Source organism: Pleurodeles waltl, chromosome 1_2 (genome assembly GCF_031143425.1).
Source record: "Pleurodeles waltl isolate 20211129_DDA chromosome 1_2, aPleWal1.hap1.20221129, whole genome shotgun sequence".
NCBI classification, from domain to species: domain Eukaryota; kingdom Metazoa; phylum Chordata; class Amphibia; order Caudata; family Salamandridae; genus Pleurodeles; species Pleurodeles waltl.
Window position 1 is genome coordinate 708,608,829 of NC_090437.1, and position 25,388 is coordinate 708,634,216.

Consider the following 25,388-nt stretch of genomic DNA (forward strand, 5'->3'; position numbering starts at 1 on the left):
AGTGCAAAGCCACAGTCTCTCAAGTCTCTACAGTGGGTGCTTTGCCCACTGCCATATCCTGGGGAGTACAAAGCCACAGTCTCTCAAGTCTCTACAGTGGGTGCTTTGCCCACTGTACCATCCTGGGGAGTGCAAAGCCACAGTCTCTCAAGTCTCTACAGTGGGTGGTTTGCCCACTGTACCATCCTGGGGAGTGCAAAGCCACAGTCTCTCAAGTGGATAACAGTCTCCACAGGTTCTGGAGGGGGACTGGTGCCCAGAGTGCTTCATCCTGTGAAGGACAGATGGAGTGGATGCATGTCTCCACTGGTTCTGGAGGGGGACTGGTGCCCAGAGTGCTTCATCCTGTGAAGGGCAGACGAAGTGGATGCATGTCTCCACTGGTTATGGAGGGGGACTGGTGCCCAGAGTGCTTCATCCTGTGAAGGACAGACGGAGTGGATGCATGTCTCCACTGGTTCTGGAGGGGGACTGGTGCCCAGAGTGCATCACTCTGCCCGTGACGGTCCCAGTTTCGTCACTGCCCCTGCCGCCCATGGGCTAGCGGTGCTTGCGTTGGCGGTCTTTGCCCTGTTCAGCGGTGCTTGCCATGGGGGTCTTTGCCCTGTTCAGCGGTGCTTGAGTTTGCAGTTTCTGACCTGTTCAGCGGTGCTTGCCCTGTTCAGCGGAGCTTGCCCTGTTCAGCGGTGCTTGACCTGTTCAGCGGAGCTTGCCATGTCGGTCTTAGCCCTGTTCAGCGGTGCTTGAGTTTGCAGTTTCTGACCTGTTCAGCTGTGCTTGCCCTGTTCAGCGGAGCTTGCCATGGCGGTCTTTGCCCTGTTCAGCGGTGTTTGAGTTTGCAGTTTCTGACCTGTTCAGCGGTGCTTGCCCTGTTCAGAGGAGCTTGCCATGGCGGTCCTTCATTGCCCAGCTGGGCTGGGGCTGGCAGTCTTTCATTGGGCAGCTGGACTGTGGCTGCCGGGGCCCTCCTGGGCAGCTGGGATGTGGCTGGCAGTGGCCTCCTGGGCACTGACTCTGGCGGTGGCCTCTTGGCCAGTGACGATCGGGCTGCCCTCCTGGGCACTGACTCTGGCGGTGGCCTCCTGGCCAGTGACGATCGGGCTGCCCTCCTGGGCACTGACTCTGGAGGTGGCCTCCTGGCCAGTGACGATTGGGCTGGCGGTGGCCTCCTGGGCAGCGGGGATGATGGCGGTCTTCTCCGCCGTGCTGCTCCTCCCAGACTTTGGAGATTTCTTCTGCCCCTGGGAGGAGTCACAGCTGAGTCGACACTCCCCCCGGGACCCTTGTGAGCGGCTTTGCTGGCTGGAGTCTTCACCCTCTCCCGCCGGGCACTGTCCAACTTCTGGTGCTTCACAGGGGGGGGACTGGCTGTGCTGTGGCTCTGTGTCACACTGGCTGTCTTGGTGGCTGGTGCACTCCACATACCTGTAACAACAGGCACCACTGGTCCCGGAGATTTTTTGGCTGAGGTGCTAGTATGGGACCTATGATTTGGAGGGGGGCTGGGAAACAGGTCAAGCTTGGTCAGGAAAAGTTTCTTAGGAACATTGGGACGGGTAGGTGGAGGGGGTTTGGGAGTGGAGGAAGAGGTAGTGGTTGTAGGAGGTGTATGTTTGGTGACTTTGGATGAAGGTGCATGCACTGGAGGCTGTCGTGAGGTGGATGGCTTTTGGGTGGGTGTGTGCCTGCGTTTGTGTATCTTCAGAGGGGGCATCACAGACACAGTGGGAGAGGACACAGGGGACGTGTAAATGGTAGTGGGGGTGGTGAGTGCACGTGAGCATGGTGTGGTGGTGGGTGTGCTGGTGCGAGACGTAGTGGCTGTAGTGGTAGTGCATGCAGGTGAGAGTGTAGACGACACAGGGAGGGAGGAGGGAGACGACGACGAGGGGGACACAGTGGAGTCAGTGGATGTTGCTGTGTCTGTATGTGTGTGATGCTTGCGTGAGTGCCTGTTGGATGTGTGGTGCTTATGTTTGCCTGAGCTTCCCTTGTGTGTTGATGTGTGTGCATGCTGGTCTGATGGTGTGCTTGGGATAGGCTGGGGTACAGGGAATTGGGTCTGGGTGGAGGAAGTTGGAGGGGGAGGCTAGAGACAGGGACAATGGCTGCCATCAGTGCTGAGGCCAGTGTTTGCAGGGTTCGATGAAGGGCAGCCTGACCAGAATGAATGCCCTCCAGGAATGCATTTGTGTGTTGCAATACCCTTTCTACACCCTGGATGGCATTCAAAATGGTAGACTACCCAACAGTGAGTGACCTGAGGAGGCCTTCTCACTGAGGGCAGCAGAGGTGACAGGGGCAGGTGCTGAGGTGCCTGGTGCGAAGGTGATGCCCACCCTCCTGGGTAAGCGGGCACGGTGTGAAGGCTGAGGGGCTGCTGGGAGGGAGGTGCTGGTAGGGGGGGTTGCGGCTGTACCTGTAGAAATGGGGGGCACAGATTTTGCCACCACCACAAGAGAGCCCCCATCGGAGGACAAGTCTGTGTCGCTGGTTGCAGATCCTGTGACTGCCGTGAAGCTCCCCTCGTCCTCCGTCCCACTGGTGTATTCCGAGTCCGTGGTGTGGCCCTCCAGGGCCATGTGGGATGCAGCTCCCTGGTGCTCCGGTGCCACTGTACCTCCGCCTGATGATGCTGATGCACACAAGAACAGGGAGACCACAAAAAGGGGGGGGACGACAGAAGAAAGACAGGTTGAGTGCATGGCTTATCGCTACAGTTGGCAGACAATACAGACACAGAAGCCCCCTGCACTACGCCGCGCTGTTGGGCTCTACAGATGCAATTCCTGGGATATGTCCTACATGGCTATGGTCGACATCTGCACACATAGATGACACAGGGGCATGTATACCTGTACTTGGCACTCTGCAGAGGTGGGGTGGGGTGCCACATGGCCTGCATTACGGAGGGGCCTAGCCTACGGAACTCTCCCTGGCCTAGGGAAACCCAAAGCCTTCCTCCCCCACCCAGACACCTTCACTGTGCGCCAAGTCCGCTGAATGATGCTGTACTCACCCCCTTGTGTCTGCTGTGATGCCATCAAGCGCCCATCCAACTCAGGGTAGGCCACCGCCAGGATCCGGAACATCAGGGGGGTCATGGTTCGACGGGCACTCCTCCCACGTTGGGAGGCCATCCCCAGCTGAGCCTCCGCCGTCTTCTTGCTCCAGCGGCGAATGTCCTCCCATCTTTTCCGGCAGTGGGTGCTCTGTCTGTGGTGGACCCCCAGGGTCCGGACATCCTTGGCGATGGCACACCAAATATCCTTCTTCTGGTGGGCGCTGACCTACATGAAATGTACAGGGGAAGAAGAGAAGTCATTACCAACTGCACCGTCGAAGTGAGTGGCCCACATCCCTACCCTGGCCATGTGGCACATGCATTCACAGTCCTTCATGCACGCAGAACTGTGCCCCCTTCCTTCTTACAACCAGCCCTCTCCACACAGGCATACCCCATACAACGTGCTCCCTGTGTACTTACCTGTTGGTCTGGAGGACCGTAGAGTAGCGTGTACTGGGGGAGGACCCTGTCCACGAGCATCTCCAACTCCTCTGCAGTGAAGGCAGGGGCCCTTTCCCCAGACGCACAAGCCATTGTCTCTTCCAGACCGAGGTCACAGCAACACTTGCAGTGTAGGTCCTCTCCTGTTGAAAATCAGGTATCGAGTGATTGAACAGATAGAAAATGGCGGTCACATCCGCGGCGGTTACGTCCGCGGCGGTGCGTACCATCACTGCCGGCGTACATCGTCATTGGCTCCTGGGACCCATAGGGTCCAATGTTAACCAATGCAGCATTGCGCCGCGGTCTCCGACCGCCTACCGCCACGGTGTACAACGCCAGCGCAGTTACCTCACATCCCATTGTCCCACTTTAGAGGTCAGGCAGCCGCCATTTCAGGGGCCCACATGGCCTGATTCACAACTGTGTCACACAGAACTAGGCCTTGTCGCACAACACAAATACAGGCCAGATTTTGTGTATGAATGGTGTTCTGTGTAGACTGTGGGTACATACCTCTGAGTTGTTTGACTCTGTGGTCACTGTTGTCCTTCCTAGGCACCGTCTGCTGGGACATGTGAGGAGATGGCGGAGTCCTCCGGTGTACTGACCGCTGGTGGACCTGTTGACAATCGAGGAGCGACATTTGATCATCACCTACAGGTTTGACCGTGCCACAATCCAGGATCTGTGTACCCAGTTGGAGCCAGACCTGATGTCAGCAATCTGCCATCCCACAGGGATCCCCCCTCAAGTGCAGGTGCTATCAGTGCTCCATTTCCTTGCAAGTGGGTCATTTCAAACAACAGTGGCCATGGCATCAGGGATGTCCCAGCCTATGTTTTCCAACATGTTGTCCAGAGTCTTGTCTGCCCTTCTGAAACACATGCGGAGCTACATCGTTTTCCCTCAGGTGGAGGATTTGCCTACAGTTAAAGGTGACTTCTATGCTCTTGGACATATCCCCAACATCATAGGTGCCATTGATGGGACCCATGTAGCTCTGGTCCCCCCCCCGCAGGAGTGAACAGGTGTACAGGAACCGGAAGAGTTATTCCATGAATGTACAGATGGTATGTTTGGCAGACCAGTACATCTCCCAGGTAAATGCTATGTTCCCTGGCTCTGTGCATGATGCCTACATCCTGCGGAATAGCAGCATCCCTTATGTGATGGGTCAACTCCAGAGGCACTGTGTGTGGCTATTAGGGGACTCTGGTTACCCCAACCTGTCATGGCTACTGACCCCAGTGAGGAATCCCAGGACCAGGGCAGAGGAACGCTACAATGAGGCCCATGGGCGGACTAGGAGGGTGATCGAACGCACCTTCGGCCTCCTGAAGGCCAGGTTCAGGTGCCTCCATATGACAAGTGGTTCCCTATTCTACTCACCAAGGAAGGTGTGCCAGATCATCGTGGCCTGCTGTATGCTTCACAATCTGGCTTTGCGACGACAGGTGCCTTTTCTGCAGGAGGATGGTCCAGATGACGGTGTTGTGGCAGCTGTGGAGCCTGTGGACAGTGATGAGGAGGAAGCAGAGGAAGAAGACATTGACAACAGGGACTCAGTTATCCAGCATTATTTCCAGTGACACACAGATGAGAACACATTCCTGCCTACTACAAGTACTTTCACACTTCTACCTCTATCCTGTATGTCGATTTCAACCAGTATATGGTAACTGAGTTGTACATTTCCATTACGGTTTCACAGCTGTGGTTACCAACGTGTGTCATCTGCTTACATTCCTCATGGACTTGAGATGTGTAACATAGGTATGTTGACATTACATTTGAGAACGCATTTTGTCACTGTCATTGCTAATACACATTTTTAAAATCACAGACTGACTCCAGATTGTTTTGTGCTTCGAGGGTGTTTATTGCAGTGCTAAATATCGGAGGGGGGTTGTAAAATGGTGAGGGGTGATGTGGAGGAATGTCCATGGCAGAGTCCAGTCTATTAGGCTCACAGGTGCATTGCCCATATGGGGATAGGAAGTGGAGCTGGGGCAGTTCCGATATGGACAGGGTTACAAAGTGGGACAGTAGGATGACAATCAGGGTGGTCTCATTTCTTGGCGGGGGTCTTGGCATCGTGCTCTGTCTTGTTCCTGGATCTCAGGGACCGTTTGCGGGGTGGTTCTCCGTCTGCAGGGGGTGGGGTGCTGGTGTGGTGGTCCTGTGGCGGTGCCTCCTGTTCACTAGCACCGGCGGAGGTGGTGGGCAGCTCTTCGTCCATGCTAGTGTCAGGGGTCCCTTGGAGTGCCACAGTGTCCCTCCTGGTGTTAAGTATCTCCTTCAGCACCCCTACGATGGTGCCCAGGGCGGTGCTGATGGTTCTGAGTTCCTCCCTGAACCCCAAATACTGTTCTTCCTGCAGCCGCTGGGTCTCCTGAAACTTGGCCAGGACCGTTGCCATTGTCTCCTGGGAGTGGTGGTATGCTCCCATGATGGAGGAGAGGGCCTCGTGGAGAGTGGGTTCGCTAGGCCTGTCCGCCCCCTGTCGCACAGCAGCCCTCCCAGTTCCCCTGTGTTCTTGGGCCTCGGTCCCCTGGACCGTGTGCCCACTACCACTGCCCCCAGGTCCCTGTTGTTGTTGGGGTGGTGGGTTATCCTGGGTTCCCTGTAGTGGTGGACACACAGCTGATTGACATGTCCTGGGTACGGAGGTATGGGCCCGCTGGGGGGGTGCTGTGATGGTGTTACCAGAGGGTGGAAGGACTGTGGTGGCCTGTGACTGGGTGTGGGGAACCGACTGTCCCGAGGCCCACGATGGTCCGGGCTGGTCATCTGGATCCAGTTGGACAGAGCTGCTGTCATCACTGTGGGCCTCTTCTGTGGCTGGGGTGGAGATGTCTGGACCCTCCTGTCTCGTGACGTTGGGTAGTGATCCTGCAGGGGTGTAAAAGCATGATTATTGCATCTGTGTGTGTCATGGTGTGCAATGGGTGGGTGACCGTGTACCCCAGTGCTTGCACTCCTGTGTGGGGGCTTGTGTGATGATGGTTGAGGGGGGTGTTATGTCAGTGGGCATGCTTTAGTGATGGGTGTACATGCTTTGTTGTGTCATGCAGGGCTTGGTGTTGGGATGGGTGGTTTGTGTTAGTAGTACATATGTGAGGAGTTGGAGTGATAGGGGAGGGGGTGAAGGTGGGGGTCTGTGATAGCATGCAGGTAGGGTGGGGGATATGACTTACCAGAGTCCATTCCTCCACCGACTCCTGCGAGTCCCTCATGATGCAGAATAGTCAAGACCTGCTCCTCCCATGTTGTTAGTTGTGGGGGTCCGCCGCCACTCCGCTGCACCGCGATGTTGTGTCTGGAGACCACGGAACGCACCTTCCCCCGTAGGTCGTTCCACCTCTTCCTGATGTCGTCCTGATTTCTTGGGTGCTGTCCCACTGCATTCACCCTGTCGACTATTCTTCGTCATAGCTCCATCTTCCTAGCTATGGAGGTGTGCTGCACCTGTGATCCAAATAGCTGTGGTTCTACCCGTACGATTTCCTCCACCATGACCCTGAGCTCCTCCTCTGAGAACCTGGGGTGGCTTTGCCGTACCATGGGTTAGTGTAGGTGATGTGTGGGGTGGTGTATGTGGTGATAAGTGTGGTGATATGTAGTGGTGTGTGGTGTTTTGTGCGTGGAAGTAGTGTGGGTGATGGTATTGAGTGCCTATGGCTGCTAGTTTGTGGATGGTGGTGTCTCTCTCTGGCCTTCTTTCAGATTTTTTGGTCGTAGGGGCTTGTGGGTGATGTGGGTGTGTGTTTTATATAGTATTGAGTGTGTGGGAGTGGTGTGTGTATGTGTATCAGGTGTGTGTATTTCGAATTGTCCAATGTGGTAGTGTTTTGTAAATGTGTGTGTATTTTGAGCGCGGCGATGTGTACCGCCAATGGAATACCACGGTTGAAAGACCGCCGCGTGGATTCGTGTGTCGTGATAGCATGGGCATATTTTTGTTGGCGTGACGGTGAAGGTTTTGTTTTCGCCAGTTTATCACTGACCTTTGGTGTGGCGGACTTGTGTGGGTGTCTGAGTTTTGTCAGATTTCGGGATGTGTGTCATAATAGCTGTGGCTGATTTCCGCGGCCACAGTGGTGTGTTGGCGGTCTTCTGCACGGTGGTAAGCGGCTTTTACGACCAGTGTTGTAATGACCCCCTTAGTCTGTGGACGAGGGGAGATGGTAAGAACGGATCTAACATGGTTACATTCATCTTCCAAGTTTGAAGAAAAAGAACAAACAGGGTCATGGCCCCTTGTGAGTCAGCACACTGGAAAATAGAAAAATGCATTTAATATGAGAGCCAGGCAGCTAAGCTCTGGCTCATGCTAACTTAAGGCCTATGAGGTTTTCAGTACAGATTTAATAACGCAAATGTTAGTGTAAACTTATTTAAACATAATATGATCACCCTGGTCATTATTATTAGTCTATGTATACATTGGTGGCCACTCATCGTGATCACAATTCACACGCATGTCTAAGCATAATTACTATTATTATAGTTTCTATGTGACAGCATCACACCTTAATTCATAAACATTTCATGTTAATATAGATTATATAAGCTACGCTCTCTCAGTCCCTCCTCTGATGACGTTCGTCATCACAAATCTTTCCTTTAACCTTTCACTTTAATTTTTCACTTTACGCATGATGCGCACTTCAACATCTTGTCCCTTGTGTGAACTCTCCCAAATTTCATTAAACATTTTCTCCCTTTCACTTTCCTCATTCCTTTTGCTTCTCTTTGTCCAATTTCTTTTGATTTTATCATTTATTTTACATGCTCCCCATAATGCTAATAGACAGGCCAGAGCGATTAATAGACCCCCTAATATTTTTGCAAGTACCCAATTCCAAATATTGCTAAACCAGCTCCCTACTCTGGCAATTCCTTTCCCAATTTCTCCCACACTCCGGGTTCCTTTAAATCCTTCAGATCTGCACTATCTTTAGTTAGGTTAGTAAGCATACCTCTAATCTTTTTACTATTATGCGGTATAAATGAGCAGCAATGACGCTCGTTGAGCATCTTGCAGACTCCGCCACTCTTTGCTAAAAGAATGTCTAAAGTAATCCGATTTTGAAGAGTCATAACTCTTTCCGCAGCAAGTTCAGTATCCATCAGGAGTATAGCTCCTGTAAAATTTGTCAGCATGTTATCCACAATAGTAGACAACTTTTGAATCTTTATGGAGTTTAAAATAACCCCTACTGAAGGAATTATGGCTCCAAATATGTCTCCAACGACAGCAGCCGCTGTCTCTCGTTTTTGTCTAGTATGTTGTAATTCAGACGTTTTAGGTATTTGCTTTGAGTCATCAATCTGATAAATCTTTGGGAAAATTATTCCCAAATAACATGTCCCATACCATCCCTTAGGGAGACGGTAATAAGCATTAAGTCCACAGATATAATAAATCCCAGGGATCGCTGGATCATGTCCATTTAACATCAATGTCCATTTACTCTGAAACAAAAACACATGTCTGCATTCACTCGTTCCCACAAATAAAGTGTCGTGCTCAGATTTTGGCCTATATATACAAAGCCTTCCTACATGTAATGCATCTATAGCTAGTTTGCCTTGTGTCTTTATTGCAGTGTAAGCATAATCATTTGCATATGTGCGTTTTTCTAACCCTTTCTCTACTCTTTCTTTCAATGCTTTGCGTCTATCATCGATGTGATCTAAGAAACTTTTCTCTACAGGTGTCAATAAGCAGGTCAGATTGTTGCGGTGTGCATAAGCTGTCCCAAATGTAAGCGTCGGTTCAAAGAAACCTCTTACTAATTTTTTACTATGCTCTTTAGCTAGCTTGTTCAGAAACTCAATCACAGGCACAAAGGAAAACACCACATCTAAGTTTGAATAAAAATATTGCACATGCTCTTGATTATAGAATCTTGTTAAAAGCAAGCTACAACTTATCCTGTATGTTAGTGGAAGGCTATGGTAGGTGACCCCTTCTTGCACTGATGAAGGAATCTTTGTGCACACATAACAGTTTTTCACATCCATGGTCTCAACGTACTCATTCAACAGGCGATAGAAGACATTAGTGGAAAGTTCCCCCTTTGAGTTAGTTCCCTCATGCAAGTGTTTTGCATCCTGCTCAAACTTTTCCCACGGTGTTAGTGTTGTAGTCTCAGGTTTTGAAGCATTGTTAGTTGCTTTCTTATCCAACCACGGCATTCCCACAATCACACCTACAATTATTATTGCACACACAATACCTTATATAAGACTCAGCCAACCACACACCTTACCCTTCTTGTTACTACCTCTATCATAAGCCATGTCTGTAAAGAATCAGATAGCAGAACTTGAGGACGATATAAACCTTTTTTTGTTTGTTTTTGTTTTAATGCAAAAGTCTCTTTCTCTCTTCTGCGTGTATTTACAGCGTTTCACTCACTCCAGGACCCCTATGTCAAATCAGGTTAGCAGCTTCTCATAATCAAGTTCTCAAAGTCAAATCAGGTTAACAGTGTCGCATCCGGTAATTTATAAGTTTCTTTCTCAGCTTCTCAGTTTTCAATTTCATTTATTTTTTTCATTTTAACAGTCTCTTTCTTTGATTGATTTTCAGGTACCGTAATATTGGACTGGTACTTCTCGATCAAAACAGAACGCTAAAAATTCTTGTTGCCATTCAGATGTTGTTGCATATGCCCACTCAGGACCTGCGTACCTTCTATTTGCGATTCTTTTTCTTTTTAGTCTGCGTTCACCTTGCAATTCTCTTTCACTCAGGTCCTCTATTCGGGATGTATCCGTTTCTTCTGTTATTGTTTCACCTGGTACGCTTCTTGCTTTTGCAGTTTGTTTCTCTGGCCAGTTATCTCCTTTATGCGTCTTCTTCCTGCTTGTCCTTTCAGGACACTGAACAGCACTCTCCTCTTGTAATATGGTGTTTTCTCTTGATGGACCTGCAACTGGCTCAGGGGATGCCGGTGTACTTTGATCTCTCTCTACTATTTCGCCTTCTTCTTCTGGATCTGTAACAGGTTCAAGTTCTAACCCGTATCCGTCTGCTTCTGGGAGAACCTCTCCTTGATTTAGTTCTCCTGCTGCCTCTACTAAGATAGGCACACTGTAACCTCTCTCAAACTCATTTACTGTTTGAGGGACCAAGCTGTTCTCAGTGGGCTCTCCTGCAGTCTCAGTTCCCGATTGGCTATTTTCAGGCCCTGAGACTTCCCCCTCTGGAACTGTTGAGTCGGAAACTTCAAGTTCCTCATCAGTTGGACACGTTACCTTCTTTGTGTGACTGGCATGTATCCGGTTTGGAACGCCTGCACATTTCACAGCAGTGGTTGTTGTCAAGGTTACTTGATATGGCCCCTTCCAACGGGGCTCCAAACACAACTTCCTCACTGCTTCTTGACAACCACCCAGTCACCGGCTTGCAGGGTGTGACCTGGATCACAGATGGGTGGCAATGTGTTAGCTTCCACCTGGTGAGAAAAAGAGCGAATCACATCAGCCAAACCTTTGCTGTAGTCCAACACCATATCATCTGTGATATTCACAAGAGCATTTGCAGGTACTGCGGGCATCCTCATGGCTCTACCCATAAGGATCTCGTGTGGTGCTAGTCCTGTCTTCTTATCGGGGGTGTTCCTCATTGACATCAGCACTTAGGGTAATGCATCTGGCCATTTCATATTGGTAGCTGCACACATCTTCGCCATTCTTGATTTTAAAGTACCATTCATTTGCTCTACTAATCCGGATGCTTAAGGACGGTAGCTACAATGCAGCTTCTGTTCGATGTCTATTGCAGCACACAAGAGCTTAATCACCTCATTGTCCAAGTGTCTGCCCCTATCTGATTCTATAGAGACCTGAAACACAAACCTAGGTATTAGTTCCCTAAGCAGCAGCTTTGCAACTGTGAGACTGTCATTTCTACGTGTGGGGTAAGCTTCAATCCAGTGGCTGAAAACACACACAATCACCAACATGTACTTCAATCCTCCGCAAACAGGCATTTCAATAAAATCCATTTGCATCTTGCTAAATGGACCACCAGCTCTCCCTATGTGGCTCAAAGTTACCACAGTCCCTTTTCCGGCATTCATCTGTTGACAGATGATACACCTGTGACAGGTAACCTCTGCAGCATGTCTGAACTTTGGGTTAAACCAATCGATTTTAAATGACCTGATCATTGCATCCCTTCCAAGATGAGCCTGTCCATGATAGAGCCTCGCAAATTGTGACAGAAGACTGTTTGGTAAAACTAATTTCCCCTCTTCTGAGACCCACAAGTCATCAGCCCTTTGTATACATTGCATTCTCTGCCAGGAGCGTTTTTCCTCTTTGCTAGCACGACCCTGTAGTGTCTTTAGCTCATCTAGTGTATCGACCACCCTTAATGCAAGGTTCAGGCATGTGTCATTTTCAGATTGCGGTAATAATTCCCACTGATCCTTGAACGATATACAGTTCAATGCGCAAAACCTCGCGACTTGATCTGCATAACCGTTTCCCATGGACACAAAGGGGGTCATTTTGACCGTGGCGGTCTTTTTTCAAGACCGCAGAGGGACCGCCGTGCGGAAGACCGCCAGTGCAGGCGGTTTGCCGCTCTGCCTATCATGACCGTTGGCAGCTCTCCGTCCCTTTACGGACGGAGAGCCGCCAACGCCCATACTGGCGGGAGGCGGGGAAGGGGAGTTTGCTCCACCTCCACCGCCACGCCAACAGAACACCACCCAGCGAATCACGTCCTGTGATTCGCCGTGGCGGTGTTCTGTTGGCGGTGTGGTGTCGGCGGAGCTGCCCCCATGGCTCCCGTCCCCTCCCGGAGGATTGACGGACCAGGTAAGTCGATCGTCCATTAGGGGAGGGGGACGTGGGGGTGTTGTGTGTTGTGTGCGTGCATGGGGGTGTGCGTCTAAGTATGTAGAGGGGGTGTGTGAGTGCGTGTATGCTTGTGGGGTGATGCGTGTTTGGGAATGAGTGTGTGTATGTCTGTGGGTATGTCTGTATGGATGTGTGCGAGTATGTTTGAATGTGGGTGTGCGTGTCTGACTGTGTGTGTGGATGTTGGCATGTATGTCGGGGTGTGTGCGTGTGTGTGTTGGTGGTGCCTGCATGCGTGTCGGGTGTGTGTGAGTTATGTGATGTTGAGGGTCGGGGTGGGGAGGGGGGCCCTGCCACCACTGATTGTGCTTACCGCCATGGATTTCATGGTGGTTCAAACCGCTGGAAATCCACGGTGGTAAGCCGGGTCCAAATACCGCCGGCGGTATAGTGACGGCCGCCGGGCTGGAGACCCAGGTCTCTAGCCCGGTGGTCTTCTCCGCCCTGGTGGGCGGAACGGAGAACCGGCAGATGACCATGGTGGTAACCGCCATGGTCATAATTCCACAAGGTAAGACCGCCAGCCTGTTGGCGGTCTTACCGCTGGTTCTCCGCCTTCCGCCAGGGTCGTAATGACCCCCAAAGTCTTGTGACTTAACGTGAGCATTGCATTTCACCACTGCAATTTCAAGAGGTAACTGAATTGCATGTAACAAATCCTTAATTTGTTCACCATTTCTCACAGGGGAACCAGAGGAGGTCATAAAACCTCTCTGAGACCACAATTGGCCAAAATCATGTACAATTCCAAATCCGTATCTGCTGTCGGTATAGATAGTGACCCTCAGATTTTCAGCTGCGTGGCATGCCTTAGTAAGGGCAATTAGCTCTGTCACTTGTGCGGAATACACTCTCTCAAGCCAGGAAGCTTAGATGATACCAGCTATGGTACATACAGCATAACCGGCTCTCAGCATTCCGCCTGAGTCTCTCAAACAGGATCCATCAACAAACATAATGCAGTCATTTTCTTTTAACTGCGTATCTTGAATATCAGGTCGGGGCTTGGTACATAGTTCTGTTACCTCAAGACAATCATGCTCCACTTCCTCTTCATTATTAATCTCGGTATTCTCAACAGGAAGCAGAGTTGCCGGGTTTAATACAGTACATCGCTTCAATGAAACATCAGGTGGCCCCAATATATTTGTTTCATATCTGGTAAGTCGGGCATTTGTCATGTGCTAAGTTTTGGTTCGAGTCAACAAAATTTCAACTGAATGGGGAACCATTACTGTCAAGGGATGTCCCATCACTATGCCTTCACACTGTGTGAGGCTTTGACCAACTGCTGCAACTGCCCGCAAACAACCCGGTAAGGCTGCTGCGAAGGGGTCCAAGGTAGCTGAAAAATATGCTACAGGGCAGTATGCACCTCCATGGACCTGTGTTAAGACAGACAAAGAACAAGCATCACGTTCATGACAAAACAGTAGAAACGGCTTTGTATAATCAGGCATACGCAAAGCTGGTGCTCTGCACATGCACTCTCTCAATTCCATGAATGACTCAAGCTCTTCCTTGGATAAAACTATAGTATATGGCTCATCTTTAATCTCTTTGCCTGTCAGCTTTATCAATGGTTTCAAGATAATTGAGAAGTTGGGTATCCACTGGCGACAGTAGCCCACCATTCCCAAAAACATCCTGACATCTCTCTTGGTTGTTGGAGGATTCATTTGCAAAATAGCAGTCACCCTTTCCTTAGATATTCTCCTGGACCCTTTCTCAATCAAGTGTCCTAAGTATTTTACCTCTTTTTGACAGTACTGCAGCTTCTTTGGCGACACTTTATGTCCATTCTTTCCCAAATGATTCAGTAAGGCGATTGTATCATATTTACAATCATCTTTTGTCCTGGACGCAATCAGCAAATCGTCAATGTACTGTACTAGAGTTGAATTGAAAGGCAGTATTAGGGACTCCAAGTCCTTTTTCAATATCTGATTGAAGATGGACGGTGATTCAGAAAACCCTTGAGGAATTCTGCACCAACTGTACACTTTGTCCAGGAATTTGAAACTGAATAAAAACTGGCTGTCTTCATGAAGAGGTATCGAAAGGAAGGCTTGTGACAGGTCTACAATGGTGAACCATTCAGCATCACACGGGACCTGAAACATAATCACTGCTGGATTGGGCACTATGGGGCAACACTTTACCACAATCTCGTTTATTTTTCTTAAGTCCTGCACAATTCGAACCTTCCCACAAGGCTTTTTCAGAACCATTATCGGTGAATTACAAGGGCTGCTCAATACTTCCTTCAGGCCACCTTGCTTTACAAAGTCTGCAATTATTTGTGCCACTTGGATAAGAACAACTTGTGCCATGTGATATTGTGTCACCTGGGGAAACACTGGCTTCACTTGTACTTTAACTGGTTCTACTCCTTTTATCAGTCCCACTTCTTTTCCTGTCAAATCCCACACTTTCTCTGTCACCGTTCCCTGTAACTCGGCAGGTAGGTCAATCACTGTAAGCATCAGGAACAATGTAATCAAAGGGTAATCTTCATTTGTAGTTCTTGTCTCTAACTCTGCAAACTGACCATCATCTCCTTCATCATCACTGTTTGTCTGCACCTCAATTCCATCATTGGAACATGTAATCGAGTATTTCGTTTTGCACAGTAAGTCCCTTCCCAGTAGTGATACCGGACTTGAGTCGCAGACTACAAACTTATGCAGTCCCTGGAAGTTGACAATCTCAACTTGTACTGGATCTGTAATCGGATTTGCCAGGTACTGGTTTGCTACTTCGACCACCCTTATGGTACGCCCTGAAAGTGGTGATTTCGGAACCTCTGCACTTCTGACTGTAGAGCGTGTAGCTCCAGTATCAACCAAGAATGAAACCTTGTGACCCATTACTTTTCCTTCTACATAGGGTCCCCTCTGATCTACTTCTAAGGACGCTGCAAGCCTGCACTCTTCACTGTCTGAGCTGTCATCCGACCATTCCTCATTCATTCCATCTTCACCTCGCAATGGGAACTGTTGTATTGTATTATTTTGCCTCATCACTTGACCTGTGACCTGCTGAGGAAGCATCACCTGTTGCTGTCCCATCGGAGCCATTGGTAATTGCATTTGCTGTCTAGGGACCATGGGAACCTGCTGTTGTACTTGCTGCATTTGCCCTGGCTGAACACGCGGCATTTGCATTTGCTGCATGGGTTGTAACCCTTGCATCTGAACCATGTTATTTTGAAAGTTCGGGTTTTGATTTCTCAACTTTGGACCTCTCGTATTTTGCAATGTACCGACATTAGTGCTTTGTTGAACGACACCATCCTGCACCACATTCGGACATTCCCGCTTCCAATGCCCCACGCCCCCACACGCGTGACATGGTGACATCTTTTTCATCCCTTGTCCATCATTTTGAACCACAACAGTATTCAAGTCCGGACCGCGATTCACAAAACCTCAACCTCGACCTCTTGGTTGTGCCTGAAACACGCCATTCCCTTGCGGTTGCTGCTGTATCATTTGTTGAATTCCATTTCCCTGCATTCCTGCCTGCGCTGCCCTTATCTGCATCACCATCACTTTCTCCTTTAACTTTTTCTGCTTCAGCTCAGTTTCATCACTACAGTATTTCGCATACTGCAACACCTCATCAATCGGCTTCGCTTGACAACAGATCAAATGATTTTTAATCATCTGGCTAACCTCTGATCTCAACCCTTCAACAAATCTGAACACAAGATGGTTCATGTCTTCCGGCTCAATTGTCTCAGTACCACTGTAATGTTTGTATGCCTTCAACAACCTCTCATAGTAAACATGTATTGATTCCTTAACCTCCTGCGAGGTCCGGTCGATTTTCTGCCAATCAGTCACTTTCGGTGACACTTTCTGCTTCAAAAACGCAATCACTATATGATAGTACTTCATCACCTCCTCAGAGGGTGCTCCGGTCACCTTATCCCTTGCCGGTTCCTGTGTTGGCCAGTCTACCCCTCTCTTTCACTCAAGCCATAAATCGGGCGGAACAATGATCTCAAACAAGCTAATCAAGTCTTCCCAGAGACACTTCGCAAGCTTCACAAACCTATCTGTTTGTTGGTACCACTCGATCAGTTTCTCCCTCAACCTGGGATAATCATTTGTAAAAGATAGGATGTGTCCCCTGGACCACGGTACATGAATTAAAACCCCACTAGCTGTTTCTCTCATTGGTAGTATCTTTACTGATTCCGTATCTGGTGTAGTTTTGGCTTCACTAGCTCCTGGGCTGTCATCTTTCTCCTTATCTCTTTTCTTAGCCCATCTGACTTCCCACTTTTCTAACGCTCCCCAGATTTGCGCACTTTGCAGTATTTCCTTTAAATGCGCTTTCATTCCAGCAGATCTCATATGCTCGAAGTCCTTTGAGTCAAAGTCTAACCTGTAACTTCTTTTCAAATGTTTAGTATTCTCAATATCAATATTGTACTTGTCTGCCAGGTTCGCTAATTTCTGATGTACTTTGCCTACTTCTTTAGTAGTCTTAGGGCACAGGTATCTCAACTCTGCTTCTGTGTATGACTCTAGCCTGTTCACCCCCATTGTTCCTTCCACTAATTCAGCAGCTTCCACGCCCAGTCTCACAAAGTTCAAGTAATCATCTTTCTCTGCCGTTATTGCAGCAAGACGTGAAGGTTTATTATTTCCCAGCCACTCGTTTAGTTGCTGCACAGAAAAACCTTGCAACTAAATATTTCCGGCTTGCATTATTGGAGTCTGTGATGTTTCCACACTCATTGTCTGAGGGGCTAGCACACTTAACCCTACTTGTCTTATCGCCTCGATAGGAGCCCCAATCAGACTAAGGCTTATCAGAGCCCTGCGGTGTTCAGCTGTTTGCGATCTTGGTGATATTGATCGAGGGGTTCCTGTGAATCCCCCTCCCATCATTTCCTGGGTCCCCATTCCTTGGTCACTTGTCTCAGGTTTACCCTGTGCATATAATGGAACAGGTGGACCAACATTAATGGGCAACGATATGGCAGCTGGTGTCTGACCTGGTCCCAAACCTCGTGGAGCAGCGACTCCAAAGGTCTGATCCAGTGAAGCCGGGGCAGGTATTAATGGAGGTCCAGCTGCTGTGTTATATCCCAGTATCAGTTGTGGCTGTGGCAGCAATTGTGGAGTTGGCTCAATCTGCACTAACCTCGATTTTGTATGGCGGCACTATCAGATTTGTTGTAGTCTCTAGTACTGGGACGTCTGGATAGATTCTCTGTATCTGCGGTGGAGGTTGCAACTGTATCTGCATGTCTGGCGCAGTGGGTACACTGACACCATTCTGTATCAAAGCCGTATCACTAGTCTGTGCTGTATCAGTAACTCCCTTCTCCTGCTTCTGGTTCCCAGGACCCGTGCTAGTGCTCGGGACATTATCGCTTACCGCATAAGGTGGCAGGCGATCATGTAATATCCGATCAATAAATTCTTCATCGTCTGAATCATCTTCTTCTTCCCAAGATCTCTTAGTTTCTTTAAGCTTACTAGAGTCTTTGTCTGTTTTACAGGTGGCTTTCTTTCCCTGTGTCTCATCTCCCTGTGTAATAGCTGAGAATAATTTTAACCCATCAACTATTCCCCGTCTCCACATTTTGCTGTCATTATCCCATCTAGCTTCCGCATAAGTCTTTTCTGCCCTTTTTATTCTTCTTTGGAATTTCTCTTGTCTCTGTTTAAGGGCCATTAAATCCCAAATCGCTAAAGCCTCATACTGAGCTGGCCTCGGAGGTGGTTTCTGTACACTTAACATCCACCTCAGATTTTCTAGCACTCTCGGATTGAACGTCTGATGTTCTGGGAACGCCAAACATCCCTCTTTTTCTGTCAATTTACGCCACTGTTTCATCCATAAACAAGGCGCAACACCTTTTTCCTTCATAACTATGTAAGCCGGAGTTCCCTCAGGTGATGTAGGCTCCCCTTCACTCGCCATAATGTATGCATCTCCTTTCAGAGCACTCTTAAAAGCCTTGACAAAATTCATTTTTGCGTTTTCTCTTATTTGTATTTAAACAGAAAGTGACTTTAGTTCCCAGGACACTCTTCACCCACCTTCCTCAACCTATTGCCTCTCACGGACGGCAGCCAATCCGTGCGCGACCTCTCTCGACAACTGACCTATCTCAGCATGGCACCACTGACGTCACACTCACACACTGCAGCTGACAAAGTCTTGTGGCTCGTCCGCCCCTCACTAGATTCACACCAAAATAATGTAAAATTACTGTGAGCACCTTTAACAACAGCACAAATTTGCTGGTTTACTACAGGAAGGGTAACACATTCGCTTCAGAACTTTACAGAGATTTCACTTGAAGCCTCGGCCGCTACTCTCTCCTTCTCAATTCCCGCATACGCAAGCAGAATTCGACCTGCAAATCCTACTCTCGACTTGTCAATGGTTCGTTCTAGTGCACTTTAGAACTTGCCAAATCTCCATCGAAGGTTTTACACATACAATTTGACTCAAACTCGACTTGTCAATCACGCCCGATTGACCTATTAAACCGCACAAATTACAACAGAAACCCAAGTGTCTCCCACACTTGTCAATATACTCCGGAGTCTTAGACCATGACGGGTCCATACATGAACAACCAACCACGTGGATAATTTTGAGCACAAAGCGCCACACTCATATGAAGTACGCCGACTTCCCTTCTCTCATACTGCGGAGTACGCCCACTCCTACTATAACAACATTACCTGGCCTAAATACGCACAAACTTCACAATTCACCTGCAAAAATGCATAAACTGAGCAAGCGCAAACCCTACACCATACATGCTATGACACCGAGAACATTCCCAACTCACTTAGGCAGGCTCCGAGATCCCGGGAAAGTCATGGTGAATTTAGAAACACATCATACCTCCAATTTGCATTATCTCAGAAAAACAATTTAAACAATGATTCTCCGTCCTAGTGCCCCAAAGGGCCAAACCGTCTCTCTGCTACCAGAACTGTTAACGCGTCCCTTTATGATATTTTATTATACATCAGGACTCGTTTTAGGCCAATGAATCTTTTGACCCAGTTGAGAGACACCTTAGGACGAGATAGCTAGTCAATATATCAATCAATACATCAATAATATCATAAATTTTTATCACGACAATGCATTTCACTTTAGTCAAAGTCATTAATCAATTCAAAGACGCTACCATGACCTTTCAGCCATGAATAACCACACCTTGTTTAGTAGAATTTTATGAGTTTATTCCCTATTAATTATAGTCTGATAGCAAATGCGTTAATCTCAACACCAAGAAACATAATAACATAGTCACGATATGGCAACTTTGGTAAGCTTTCATTAAAGCAAGAATCACAAACATCGGAACATAACATGGCGTGAACATAGATCAATTTAACAGGACCTCAGACAAATCGCCATCAGTCAAAACTCAGCTCTGGGGCAAAAGGGCACTTTCAGCATAAGGAGGTAAATTGTAAAATGAACAATTTAAGGGCGAGGATGATTTTAAGTAACCCATCAAGTCACCAAACTGAGTGACAGAGTTTCTGGATAAAATCAATAGCATTCCCTAACCCACCCACATGACTCCCCGTGACATGGGTTTTTATCCTTTTTTCATTGTACATTCCCCCAAAATTTTATTGGACATTTGCTATACCCCACTATCTTTAGCCTATCAGAAAATACATTAGGTAATCTAACTCTTCACCCCATATTATTTTACAAGTCTTTGATTGGTCTTCATAATTGACGTCTTCAGAGGTGGCACGTCCGGTGTGATTTCATCCTTCTGTAATTCTTTGCACATCTTTTGGTCACCAGTTTCATTGTCTTCACCAGTTTGAATTACCTTGTACATTACATCAATCTACATTGTTTCAATTCACTTTTAACATTTAGTCTGTGGACGATGGGAGATGGTAAGAACGGATCTAACATGGTTACATTCGTCTTCCAAGTTTGAAGATAAAGAACACTGTAAAATTGAAAAATGCATTTAATATGAGAGCCAGGCAGCTAAGGTCCGGCTCATGCTAATTTAAGGCCTATGAGGTTTTCAGTACAGATTTAATAACGCAAATGTTAGTGTAAACTTATTTAAACATAATATAATCACCTTGGTCATTATTATAAGTCTATGTATACATTGGTGGCCACTCATCGTGATCACAATTCACGCGCACGTCTAAGCATAGTTACTATTATTATAGTTTCTATGTGACAGCATCACACCTTAATTCCTAAACATTTCATGTTAATATAGATTATATAAGCTACGCTCTCTCAGTCCTTACTAGGCAAAAAGGGGTCTAGGGCCCACTGATGCTGGGAGGGTTATGCCAACATATCAGACGCTAAGTAAACTAGGTAGATTTGAGGGAGCTGGAACTCTGCACAGACTCAACCGTTATCCGCCATCTTGTGTTTCTCTCACCTAGAAATGGTTTGTTAGGGTGTCTAAGTCCTTATTTCGGAACACCCACACTAGGGTTTGTGTTTGAGTGCACCTTTTCTCAATGTTAGAGGAACCCAGTACACTTTCTTGATTTGCGGCCTGTTATGTTTTGTAGTAAATACGAGATTTCCCATGCCAAGGCCTTCCAGACACTCTAGAAGCAAGGACTGCTTCTACGTCCAGCACTTCCTGAAATCCCAAGAGTCTTCCTTGAATGGGTACCAGGGTGCTCAGTGTTTGTGGCATCTCTAGTCAACTCTGAATCAATACATCTGTGGGATACAAGTCTTTCTCAGACCCAGTTTTTGTAGCCTATCTAGGTTATATGTTCTCCATTAAGCAGTCTTCAGGATTGTGGACTCAAACCCAATCCAGGTTATGGTTGGAATAATTCGGTGGATGTCTTATAAGCACCGATACTCTGTTGTCACTCTTTTAAAAATGTTGTGGCTAAAGTCTACGAAGCGTGGCAAACCCATTCTCTCTCATGCCTTCCCCCTCCCCCTTACACTAAGTCATACCTATTGTCATTCTTGCACCATTCTATGTATGTCCCTACAAAATGACATGTCAAGGACCACGGTGCAGCAATGCGGAGAAAATCTGCTCTTACGGAATGGTCATCCCTCATTTTTCACCTCTATGTGGGCCTAATTTATTTATGGTGTTAGATGCCAAGGTGTGTGTGTTATGGCTTGAAATGAATTTGGTAAAACCTGTTTCCACCTGTAAGACCATGGCAGAATGTGCAGAAATTGCAGTAGTGACGTGGAAGTTAAATATGTTATGTTAGCAGCAGTATGTGTGTGCACCGCCTACATGTATGACAAAAATGTAAAGCTGCCAGAAGCAAACGTGCCCTCGATGGGCTGTAGTTTAAAGACGCAACAGTAACATATGGCAAGGAAAAATGAATTTGCTAAGTAGGAAAACTTGTTTTATATGTTATTAAGTTACACCTAAAGTGTGCCTTGAAGCCCACAGGTTTTCTGCAATGCTTAAAAGAGATGCCTGGAGGTCCTCACCACTCAATGCATAATTCAATGTGTCCATCACGAATTGAGACATACGTTTTAATGTTTGTTGCTGAAGATTGAACTTTAACCTTCCAAACGGCAGATAGAATTAAGAAGATGGAATACATGTCTTAAGAGCGTGCATTGTATGCAATTTAAATAGGTGTCCAACTTTCCAGGGACCACCGGCAGCCTGTATGTCATAAACGGAAGAAGTTTTGCATTGCATTTGCATTGAGCACCGAGAGTAGTGGCTTGTTCGTTGGTGCCTCCAGGTTGTTGTGTAGGCGCTTTAGAGTAGCGAAAGCAAAGAAAACGTTGTTTTCAAATATGCTCAGTGCTCCTTCACAGAGCCATTTACAGCAATCCAGGTCTTGTTACAAACTGTACCCCTGAAGTATGACTATAAATTATAGACACCTCCTTTCTCCCCATAAAAAACAAGCCTTACAAACTAACCAAACCATTTACCTCTCACAACATATACCTCTGCTGCTCCACACTAGAAACCACTTGTGTAGCATGCATGAGGACCTCTTGCTTTTTTGAGAAACTGCTAACTGCAATGTGGGATGAAATTGTGGATGAAATTGTGAGGATAGAGCCACAGATGTTTGGGGCTATGGTGCAGACCATAACCATGACTCTGCATAGGGAAAAGTGGGTCAAAATAGTGAATAAAGTGAATGCTGTTACACTTACAGACTTGGATTCACAAGAAGTGAATAGCATACAGGTAAAAGCCTGTCCCCTTTATGCCAGATATTGACAACATGGAAAAAGTGGGTGGGTGGGCCTCCTAGGCCCCTCAACCTCTGTAACTCGGAGGAGACCGTCTTAGCAATACTCTACACTAAAGGGATATTGTCATTGACAGTAGACTGACAATGGTAAGCCCTCTGTCTGTCGTTAGGTATGCTGGGCCTCTACTCCCTAGAAATTAATTGAGTTATCGACTGTCCTTATATGTGGACTTATTTGGGTCACAGTACATATTATTCCTAGGTTGACCTTTTCTTTTCCACAATCCTCAGATTACCCAGAGGACACCATACTTCCGTCAAACAAATAGTGATTTAATCAATTACAGTGCTGGTCTGACAGCTGGGGATTGTATTTCAATAATGAAATAAGCCCTCCAACAAATGGCAAACAAGTATGTTAACATCAAATGGCAAAAAAGCATGTAAACCTCCTTGGTGCATTCGTAATTACTGTCATTATTGTCACAAGGGTAAATGCCTGACAAGATGCCAGGAAACGTATTAACATGCAGAGCCAGCATCCACCATGTCGCGTCCTCCATAAAGACACTGAAGGTGGAGTGAACAGTGGCAAATACTCTGTAAAAATGTCTTTAGATATATTGGGCCTTTACTTCTATTGAGGACATATTTTTCAAAAATTAAAAAATTAGTATTAAAGCTACAGATTGTCCCACATATGTGGACACATGTAGGTCACAGTGCAGAGTATTCCTAGGATATTGTTTTCTCAAGCCCTACTTTCACGATCCCTACACTATACAAATATATATGGAATTAGGGTGAGTAACTAAATCCAGGCCATCATAGACACTGGTAGGGTATTTTGTATTCTGCTTCAAAAATGCCATTTTACCCTGTTCAAAAAACGAGACCCCTGCACAAATATATTTCTGACTAATTCTCATGTTTCAGTACCTCTGAGTCTGTTGGTGCAAACTTTGGACATATTGTTTGTTGCATCCTGCATCTTTTTACTTTGGTCAATGTATGTCTTAAACTCGTACTTTCTGAATGGATATCTTTTGAATAAATAATGTACATGTTTGTGAATGGTAAGGAAAGACTGCTATATCCGGACAGGAATATTTAAAAAATAACCTAAACCTGCTTGGTCACAACTGTCAGTGTGTCTAGAGTTTGTAATTGTATTATTTTGTCACATATGTTTATTGTTTTGCTTTTATTAATAAAAAATGTAATGAGTGCTGTTGGACCTGGCTTTTTGACAGGGACATCCCCAAACTTTTTGCCTCCTTCCTCCTATTTTTTCTGACCTGTTGTTGTTGGCTTTTGACCTCTGGGCACTTTACCACTGCTAACCAGTGCTAAAGTGCATATGCTCTCTGGGTAAATTTTACTACTGATTGGTTTATCCATGATTGACTATTTAATTTACTTGTAAGTCCCTGGTAGAGTGCACTACATGTGCCTAGGGCAGGTAGATTAAATGCTACTAGTGGGCCTGCAGCACTGGTTGTGCCACCCACCTCAGTAGCCCCTTAACCCTGTCTCAGGCCTGCCATTGCAAGGCCTGTGTGTGCAGTTTCACTGCCACTTCGACTTGGCATTTAAAAGTACTTGCCAAGCCTAGAACTCCCCTTTTACTACATATAAGTCATCCCTAATGTGTGCCCTAGGTAACCCCTAGAGCAGGGTGCTGTGTAGGTAAAAGGCAGGACATGTACCTGTGTAGTTATATGTCCTGGTAGTGTGAAACTCCTAAATTCGTTTTTACACTACTGTGAGGCCTGCTCCTTTCATAGGCTAACATTGGGGCTGCCCTCATACACTGTTGAAGTGGCAGCTGCTGATCTGAAAGGAGCAGGAAGGTCATATTCAGTATGGCCAGAATGGTAATACAAAATCCTGCTGACTGGTGAAGTCGGATTTAATATTACTATTCTAGAAATGCCACTTTTAGAAAGTGAGCATTTCTTTGCACTAAAATCTTGTTGTGCCCTTCAATCCACGTCTGGCTAGGTTTAGTTGACAGCTCCTTGTGCATTCACTCAGACACACCCCAAACACAGGGTACTCAGCCTCACTTGCATACATCTGCATTTTGAATGGGTCTTCCTGGGCTGGGAGGGTGGAGGGTTTGCCCTCACACAAAGGACTGCCACACCCCCTACTGGGACTCTGGCAGACAGGATTGAGCTGAAAGGGAACTTGGTGCATTTCTTAGAGACTCTTTGAAGTCACCCCCACTTCAAAGGCACAACTTAGTATAAAACAGGGCCTCTGCCCTACCTCATCAGACACTTGCTGGAGAAGAAACCTGAACCAGAAACTACATCCTGCCAAGAAGAACTGCCTGGCTGCTCAAAGGACTCCCCTGTCTGCTTTCTACAAAGGACTGCTGCCTTGCTGTTGCCCTGCTGCCTTGCTGAACTCTTGTCTGGCTGTGAAAGTGCTCTCCAAGGGCTTGGATAGAGCTTGCCTCCTGTTCCTTGAAGTCTCAGGACCAAAAAGACTTCTTCCTTTCACTTGGACGCTCCGTGCGCCGAAAATTTCGCCGCACAGCTTGTTTTGCGGCGAGAAAAACGCCGCACACCGACGCTGATCGACGCGACGCCCTCGGGACGATCGAGACTTCGACGCACAACCTCGCAAGGACAAAGCCGCCCGACTTCCAAGGAGAAATCGACGCGACGCCTGCCGTGAGACCAAAATTTCGACGCACGGCCTCGCAAGGACAACGCCGCCCGACTTCCAAGGAGAAATCGACGCGACGCCTACCGTGAGATCGAAACTTTGACGCG